The 8,627-nt window shown below is 36.4% G+C and overlaps 1 non-coding gene across 1 annotated transcript; it reads right to left on the reverse strand.

The window, feature by feature from the left end:
• Positions 1 to 8,205: 8,205 nt before the first annotated feature.
• On the reverse strand, positions 8,206 to 8,312 carry LOC141669777 (small nucleolar RNA R71). Its single transcript, XR_012554037.1, has one exon. It is a non-coding gene; the product is annotated as a small nucleolar RNA R71 (small nucleolar RNA).
• Positions 8,313 to 8,627: the final 315 nt, after the last annotated feature.

The raw sequence follows: 8,627 nt of genomic DNA on the forward strand, positions 1-8,627 counted from the left end.
GGAACTACTTATAATTTCCAGCAGTTGGGGCTGCTAGAGCCGCTGGGGCTGTGTGAGCTGCTGGGGCCGTGACCAGGCTCTAGTATATATTTATAGGCATTTTATGAATGTAATCTAAGTGTTATTATGTATAGGTTCATATTGTATTCTGCACTTGTACTAAATGCTAGGCAGTAGGCAAAGTCTGTAAGCATATATTGGGGTTGTATTCATATATTGTTGGTCAATAAAAGTTTGAGCATTCAGGCTCGTAAATCTGTTGTGTCTTTATATTGTTTGGTAATCAGACACACTTGCACACAAAATTGGATCTTTGTTGTGAGTGGGATTCATAATTATATCCAATGTGTTTGGGTCACAAGGGTTGTTAGGCGACAACCTCTCGAGAAGGATGATTACTTGGGCGTTTGGGAGACTGAGCAGGTCGCACAGATCAGATAATTCAGGGTTGAAAATGTGACCTCGTGACACACGCACTCACACTCACCACTGCAATATATGTTCATTTTTTTATCAAGACCCTTAATATATTTCCTTTTTTTTTCTATCGGAACCCCTAATATATTTCATTACAACGAAAAACGGTGATTCGGCAATGGATAAAAATTTCCAAAAAATAAAAGGAGGATCATTTAACTAGGGGTGGCAATGTCGGGTAATGGGTCAGGGATGTACTTATTTTTTTAAGACAACCCGAAACCGATACGACCCGAATTTGGTTTGAAAATTATGACACAGACCCGACCTGGTGAGTACCCGAATTACCTGAAAATAACCTGTTTGACACGAATCCAAACGGGTCAGGCCAGACACGACCCGAAACGACCCAAAACTACCCGAAATTAGAAATAAAGGAATAAAATAAAATTGTCATTGCAACACTACAAATTTAAACTGTTATGCTAGATACCCATATAAATATTACAAACGACAATGGTCCAAAGTTTACAACTTTTTATGAATATTCTACTACATAACAAATGAAAATCTACAACAACTTCTAACTGCAAATATATCCAGGGTGAATACCAAATGCAGACTCCATGAACTTGTTAATATGCTATAAACTGAAACAGATAACATTTATATATGTTCATCATCGGCTACAAAATATGGTATAAAAACATAAATCAATATCAAGAAATAAATTACCTTCCACTCTCGTCCTTATTAAGGTCCAAGTTCAAGTTACCTTCACATAGGTCTTCAATTTTTAACTCAACAGTTGATAAAAGAAAATGAAAGCAGAAAATAAAAAATTTGATCAAATAAAATAAAGAGCAATTCAAATTTGAGAATAATCGGTATACCTTTTTCTCCGTACAACCAATCTCTTGCACATATTAGTGTTTCTACATTATCTAGTAAATGATATGTGCGATATTTATTTAGCACTCGTTCACCCGCACTAAAAACTGATTCTGAGGCTACAGTGGTAATTGGGATGCTTGAGAATTCCATCTTGTTGTACAATCCTATCTTAACCCCTTTTAAGCTCAATTGCCATAGTTTTTCACATTCAATAAATTTTGTTTTTTTAACTTGTAATCCTTTCAAATACTTAATGCTCTCCCTAACATTCTCAAGGAATCCATTTATCACCTTCAAACCATCTTGTACAAATAGATTCAAAATATGCGCACAACAACGTATATGCACATAATCACCGTTACTAACTAGCAATTTTCCTATATTTAATTGAAAAATCAACAAGTTAATAAAACAAATATTAACACTCACATTATCCAAAGTCATTGCAAACACTTTATGCTCAATACCCCACTCACAAAGTAACGAGTAAATCTTTTCTCTTAAATTCACACCCATATGGGGAGGTGGCTTTAAAGTGTAATTCAATACTCTTTTTTGTAATTGTTAGGTAATGAATACAACACAGAGGGGGATGAATATGTTTTGGATTATTTTTAAGCCTTTTAAACTGTTATGGATGGTGAACAAAGTAATCTAACTGTAGAAATAATATGTTTTAACAGGAATAATAAAACATGCACATGAACATACTATCTTTCAAAACTCACTTAAATTTATATTAAAATTAAGTATGTCTTGCTATAAATTTATGGGTTCTTTGTTGATAAAGAACTCAGCTTCTCTCTTGAGAGTTACAAGATTTTTAGATCTATTTTGTTACAACTAAAACAAAACATCCGGTGTTTATTTTTATAAAACAGTAAACACAGGTTTTACATAGCATGCAATAACATGTACTAAACCCTACTTTAAGTTAACTAAAACTTTCTATTTCTGGCTTAGTGTATCTTTGAAAATCATGCATGTCTGTGACTTTACTTTGTCAGTTAATCTTGGCCTTTGATCTTGTACTCTTTAAGCTCCTTTTATAGACTTTATAAATCAGTGATTGATTTGTTTGTTGATTGATAATCTTGGATATTTTACTGGTCTGCATTCTGTACTTTGAGTTTTACATCAAGATCTCCAGTTTGAACTATAGAGAACTGACATCTCGATAAGTATAATGACTTATCGAGATCTCTTAGTTCTCTACAAGTGTTTTAACTTATCGAGGTCTCTGAGTTCTCGAATGTGAATTTGACTTGTAGAGATCTCTGAGTGCTCGAATGTGAACTTAACTTATCGAGATCTCTGAGTTCTCGAATGAACTTGGCTTGTCGAGGTCTCCAAGTCTTTGCATATAGAATTAAATTGTCAATATCTCTGATCTTCATATCTTCATTTTGGCTTATCGATATCTCCGAGTTCTCTAATACAGAAATGACTTGTCGATATCTTCAATATTCATATCTTCATTTTGGCTTGTCGATATCTCTGAGACTTCTTTATAAGCTGTTTCTTGACTTCTCGATAAGTCATTCTGAAGTCCGCGAATAACTTCTCTATAAGACTTAATATCTGACTTGTAGATTTCTTGACTTAGAATATTTTTCCCAAAACAGATTTATTCAACTCCAAACTTCTTCACATTGTCTCTGAGGCATGATCTTCATGATCTTCTTCCAGAGTTTATTCTTAGGCTTGAGACTATTTACAAAAAATACTCCAGTCTAATCTATTTACACTTTTACAGACTTAAGTGATACAATACAAATGCAAACTTAGATTATCGTACAACTTACTTAGGACTGTCAATTTAACTTAGTCTTGTTATAGGACAGGCATATCTTGCACGACAATCTCCCCCAATTTTTGAGAAGATTGCTTATCACAAATTCATGCTTGGTAACAAAACTAACCCCTAGCTACAATGAACAATTAAACTTCACATAAAAAAATTGACAAAAATACAACATTTATACATTAGGTGATTTCTTGAGTTTGACAGATACATACATCAGACAAATGTCTCATCTCCTATTTCTTCTCTAATGAGGTCCTTTAAGTTTACAAGTATTTCCAGTTCCGCTATGATTGGTGTCCCCCTTAAAACTTCCACAAGTTTGAGTTTGTCATGGAATGAGTAAGCACTCAATAAATTAATCCCAAACCTTGAGAATCTGTCAGCTTTGACATTTAGAAATTGTCCATCTTTAGTAACTTTGCTCAGCCCTTTTGCCTTGATATCTTCAGATTTTTGAATGTACATTTCTATCTCCTCATCATACCTTCTCTTCCTCTCCTCACTTTCAGCCTTGTTTCTTGCTCTTCTTTCTTCCCTTTCTACCAACCATTCAGCCAAAACAGATCTCCATGCCTTAGTTGTAGTATCCTTATCCTTCAATAAGCTTATCACTCTTTTGATCTTTGTAGGTGAAAAAGTGTCCATTAAGTTACTGCCAAGAAATGTAAAGGATACATCCTGATAGTAAATTCTTACTTCCCTTAGTGTTACAACCTAATCTCTGACCATTTCTTCAGCTAATTGTTGAAAGTAGTCTTCATCTGAGATACACCAGTTTAGAGGTGGAAAGTCACTTTGATTATAACAATTCCAGATGGCCCTCTCGGTAACTTGCATTTTCTTTAGTTTTCCCTTCAACAGACTTGTAATGAATTTTTGTTGATGGCTTAACAAAAGGTAGGTTTGAGATTTTCTTGAGAAATGTTTGGATTGAGATGATTGGTATTTTCAGAAAGGTGTTAGCAATTTGCTTGTACAAATATTTTGGCTTTGAGGTTTGAGCTTGTTTGGTAATTGAGTTTGTTGGCTTAGAGGGTTGAACTTAATTAATTTGGGATTTTAGGGTTTGTTGTTGTGGTTCCGAGCCATTTGGCTTTTTCTTCCTTCTTCGTTCATCCCCTTTCTTCTTGTCATCACCTTTATTCTCATCTTGCTTTCTGTCATTGATGTAGTTGCTCTTGAAGATTGACTTGAATTTGAGCCAGAAGGTTTTTGCTCATCATCATCCTTGTCATCTTTTAAATTGAATTGTGAGTTTGGAAACATGGTATCAGCATTCACATGGTACCTTTCAAGGATTATGATCATTTCTTCATCTTCAATTTTCTTGTGCTTTTTGTGTTTCAAATCAGATTGAAGTGTCATAATCAGCCTCATATTTCCTCTAACACAGTTCTTAAAAACATCGAAGATCTTGCATTTCTTGGTCTGAAAGAAGATGTAGGACACCCCCTTGCTTGTATATAGATAAACATCAGGAAAAACATCTATTTGAGCCTTTTTGAGTTCATGAAGTAATTGGGTGTCCTCTATGATGACTACATGTACCTTGTCAATCACTACATCCAGCTCAGATGCTCATAAGGTTATGAGATTTGAAAGAGACACCTGAAGACATCTTTCCACACCACCATCATTGATATTTACCACAATCCTTTTCTCCAAATAATTATCAATTTTCACAACCACTTCCCTAATGGAGTTGTAGTTCTTGGCCAATGCTCTTTTGTAGGTGATGTAGTTTTTTTGAAGAGACATCCTCAGGACTGCAAGAAATTCACTGAATTCTTGATCTTGATTTGGTCCTTCTACAGCCTTGTTGAGTCTGTCTTTTCCCACATCTTGTAATTGTTGAGCTTGTGAAGAACTTTGGCCATGCTGAGTTGATGTGATAAGCTCCTTAGATTTACCAGCATCCTGGGACTGTTGAATCCTAGCTGCTATCTCCCCCTTAGGCTTGTTGACAGGCATGATTACGGGAGTTAGAATTTTTGGCCTTACATCTTCAGGCAATGAAGAAAATGGTATGTTGAGCTTCCCCATGATGGCTCCCAAAGCCACATAATGTATTTGGAGATGCTTGTAAGAGTCCACCAGGGTTTTGATGTCTATTTGTTGACTCTGCACCAAGGATTTGAGAGCATGTACTTGTGCACTAAGTGAGTCATTTGAAGTTTGGAGATAAGACACTTGCTGTTGAAGTTCTTAAATTTGCATGTGAGAGGAGGATTGAGATGTGGAGGAAGTACAGACCCCAAAAGTATACTGCACAACCTTTTTAATTTCTTCAATGAGCAAGGCTGAAGGATTGTATCTGCTAGAGTGCATCTGATCCAGCTTCAGTCTTGTGTCATTGGAGTAAGTGATATATTTTTGAACTTGGTCATGCAGGGCTACAAATGAGGTTCTTAGATTTTTGACACTAGATTCTACTCCACTTAGATCATACCTTGCCATTTGATCAACAAAGATTGTGAATTTATTTTTGATCTCTGTCTGGTAAGGAATGATTTGATCCATCATTTCTCTAACCATCTTCATGATCTTGTCCTGATGCCCAGTTAAATTAATTTTAAGTACTTTTCTAAAGTTGTGGAAAGCTTTAATTTGAGCCTTGTATACTTTATTTACTGCATCATAAACTTCCTGTGGAGATAGGGATCTTGCATTGCTCCCCAAGATGGTTAGATACTCTTCCCTGAATTGAGCTAACACAACATCCATTTCAAATAAAAATTCCTTGTCCAACCATGCATCACAGTTTGTATCCTGACCAGCTTCATCAACAATTTTAGTTATTGTTCTTCAACAGCTGTCTGGTACGACTAGTAGGATTGCATGATGGCCTGGTAGTCTTTATTTGACATGTCGGATGTGAGAAGCTGTTGTGATATTTGTGCTAGGCCGCCAAGTTGGTCAACCATTAGATCATCAACTATTGAAGGTTGAGATGCAGCTGTTAAGTGGCATTTATGACACTTATTTATGCTCTAATAAGCTTTGAGTTGGTGTATTTGTACTCAATTTATTTGTGTTTTAACGTGTTTTCAAGTGTTTTTACATTTCAGGCTTTACTTCGTAAATCAGGTGAATTAGCATTGTTTTGATGCTAATATGGTATTTAGGAAGTGTTGGAATAAAAGCTTGGAAGATTGGATCGAAGCTGCAAGGAATAAAAAAGAAGAAAAAATAAAGTTTTGGCAGAAGGCGGGCGCGCCCGCGCTGGTATTGCGCGCGGCCACGCCGGGGGAACAGAAAGTCAGCGCGCCCGCGCTGGTGAAGCGAGCGGCCGCGCTGGGTCGGGATAAACAAATCCTGATTCTTTTGCAATTCAAATTCTGGACTCCTGGGAATGCATGGACTGCTATATAAACATTACTTAGGTCATTTTTTAAGGAGAGATTCAGATATCCAGAGTTTTCAAGACATCAAGGAAGGAAAGGAACGCAAGAGACCTTTTGGCACAATTTAACAAAGGAGAAGACGATCTAGTTTATTCTTGTGAATCTTTGTTTTGAGTTGTAATTTGGATGCTTGTTTCTTGTTTTGTTGAACCTATATTCTTGTGTGTACTTTGATTTATTTATTCGTATAAAGACTACGTTTGTTATATCATGTTTTCATTGGAACCCACATTGGCGATGAGTTCAATTATGGGCTAATCGTTATCGTGGGGTTCTAGCGGATTTATTTATGGATTTCTTTAGTTAAATTGTTTGAAGCCTTAGTATGTGTTGATTGTATGATATCCTAGTTATGGTTGTGCTTATTCGTCTTATGAGCGTTGAGAACTTATAAGATAGCGTGTTAAGTCTTAATGAAGCGAAAGTGAATTTAAGGGTTTAGAACTTGCCATGCTAGCATAGGTTCATATATTGTTATACATGATTCGTAGGTAATTTTACCCATCTTACTTGCCCTATGTAATCAAGATAGATAACTTGTGCTTAAACCGTTATGTTGTCAAATTCTATAGACATATAGGGTCTCAATATAATTGGTGCATATTCAGCTTCTATCTCTTTTGTGGATGTATGATAGAATGGTACTCGCACAACGAAAGTTGGCGTTTATCAGTTTCGTGTTATCTGATTAGTGTCATCACCATTGCATGCTAAGGTTGAGAATAATAAAACTATTGAATGAAGTACTTAATGAAGTTAGAATCCATGTTTGTCATATATATTTATCCAGTCTATTTTATTCTCTTAGTTATAATTGTTAGCGTAATTCTTAGTTATCAACATTCTCAATTTGTTATTGTCTTAGCATTAAATAATAACCATACATTGTTTCTTAGGTGCGTAATTTAGATAGTTAACCAATATAGTCTCTTTGGGATCGAATCTGATTTATATCTTATACTACTTGTGAACTCGTATACTTGCGTGTAATATTAACGCGTGTTTAGCGACTAACAATTTTTTGGCGCCGCTGCCAAGGACTGCAGTGTTAATTACTAGTTAATATGCTTTCCATCAGTGGTCGTTAAAGTTCATTGACTTGGACATTGTTACTTATTTGTTTCCTTGTTTTATTTCAGGTGATCTAGTGAGGGTGTATATATATGCGTTCGCGTACTCATAAGAGAACACTGGATAAAGCCGAGGAAGAACTTGTAGTAATTCGTAGGGAAGTTTCTGAGGAAGAAAAGAAGGTAGAAGAAGAAGAAGAGAAAGTTGAAGAGCCAATTATAGTAGCTATGGATGATCAAGCAGAAAATCCGAAGGCTTTGATGGACTATTCTAAGCCAAAGATTAATGACATTCAGTCTTGCATCATTAGACCAGCCATCGCGGCTAACACTTTTGAGATCAAGTCAAGCACGATTCAGATGATACAGAACTCAGTTCAGTTTGGGGGTTCTCCTACCGAAGACCCCAACATGCACATCGGGGATTTCATTGTGTGACACTTTCAAGTTCAATGGTGTGACTGAAGATGCTATCAAGCTGCAACTCTTCCCATTCTCTTTGAGGGACAAAGCTAAGTGATGGTTACACTCTCTAACGGCAGGGTCTATCACAACTTGGGAAGATCTTGCTCAAAAGTTTCTCACTAAATTTTTTCCCATGGCGAAGACTGCAGCAATCAGGAATGCTCTTACCCAGTTCGCGTAGCAAACTGGAGAATCTCTGTATGAGGCTTGGGATTGATATAAAGAGATGCTAAGGAAGGTCCCACACCATGGCATGCCTGATTGGATGATTATCAACTGTTTCTACAATGGATTGGGTCCTACTTCTAGGCCCATGCTTGATGTAGCATCAGGAGGAGCCTTGTGGGCTAAAATCTATGATGAAGCTTATGAACTTATTGAACTGATGGCTGCTAATGAGTACCAGAATCCTTCCCAGAGACTGACTCAGGGAAAAGTAGCAAGAATTCTGAAGTTGGACGCAGCAACTGCTATAGCTGCCCAACTTAAGGCTTTGACAATGAAGATGGACATTTTGGCTAATTATGGAGTTAATCAAATAACTAGTGTCTGTGAGCTTTGTGCTGGTGC

The sequence above is a fragment of the Apium graveolens genome, chromosome 6 (genome assembly GCF_009905375.1).
Source record: "Apium graveolens cultivar Ventura chromosome 6, ASM990537v1, whole genome shotgun sequence".
Lineage (NCBI taxonomy): Eukaryota > Viridiplantae > Streptophyta > Magnoliopsida > Apiales > Apiaceae > Apium > Apium graveolens.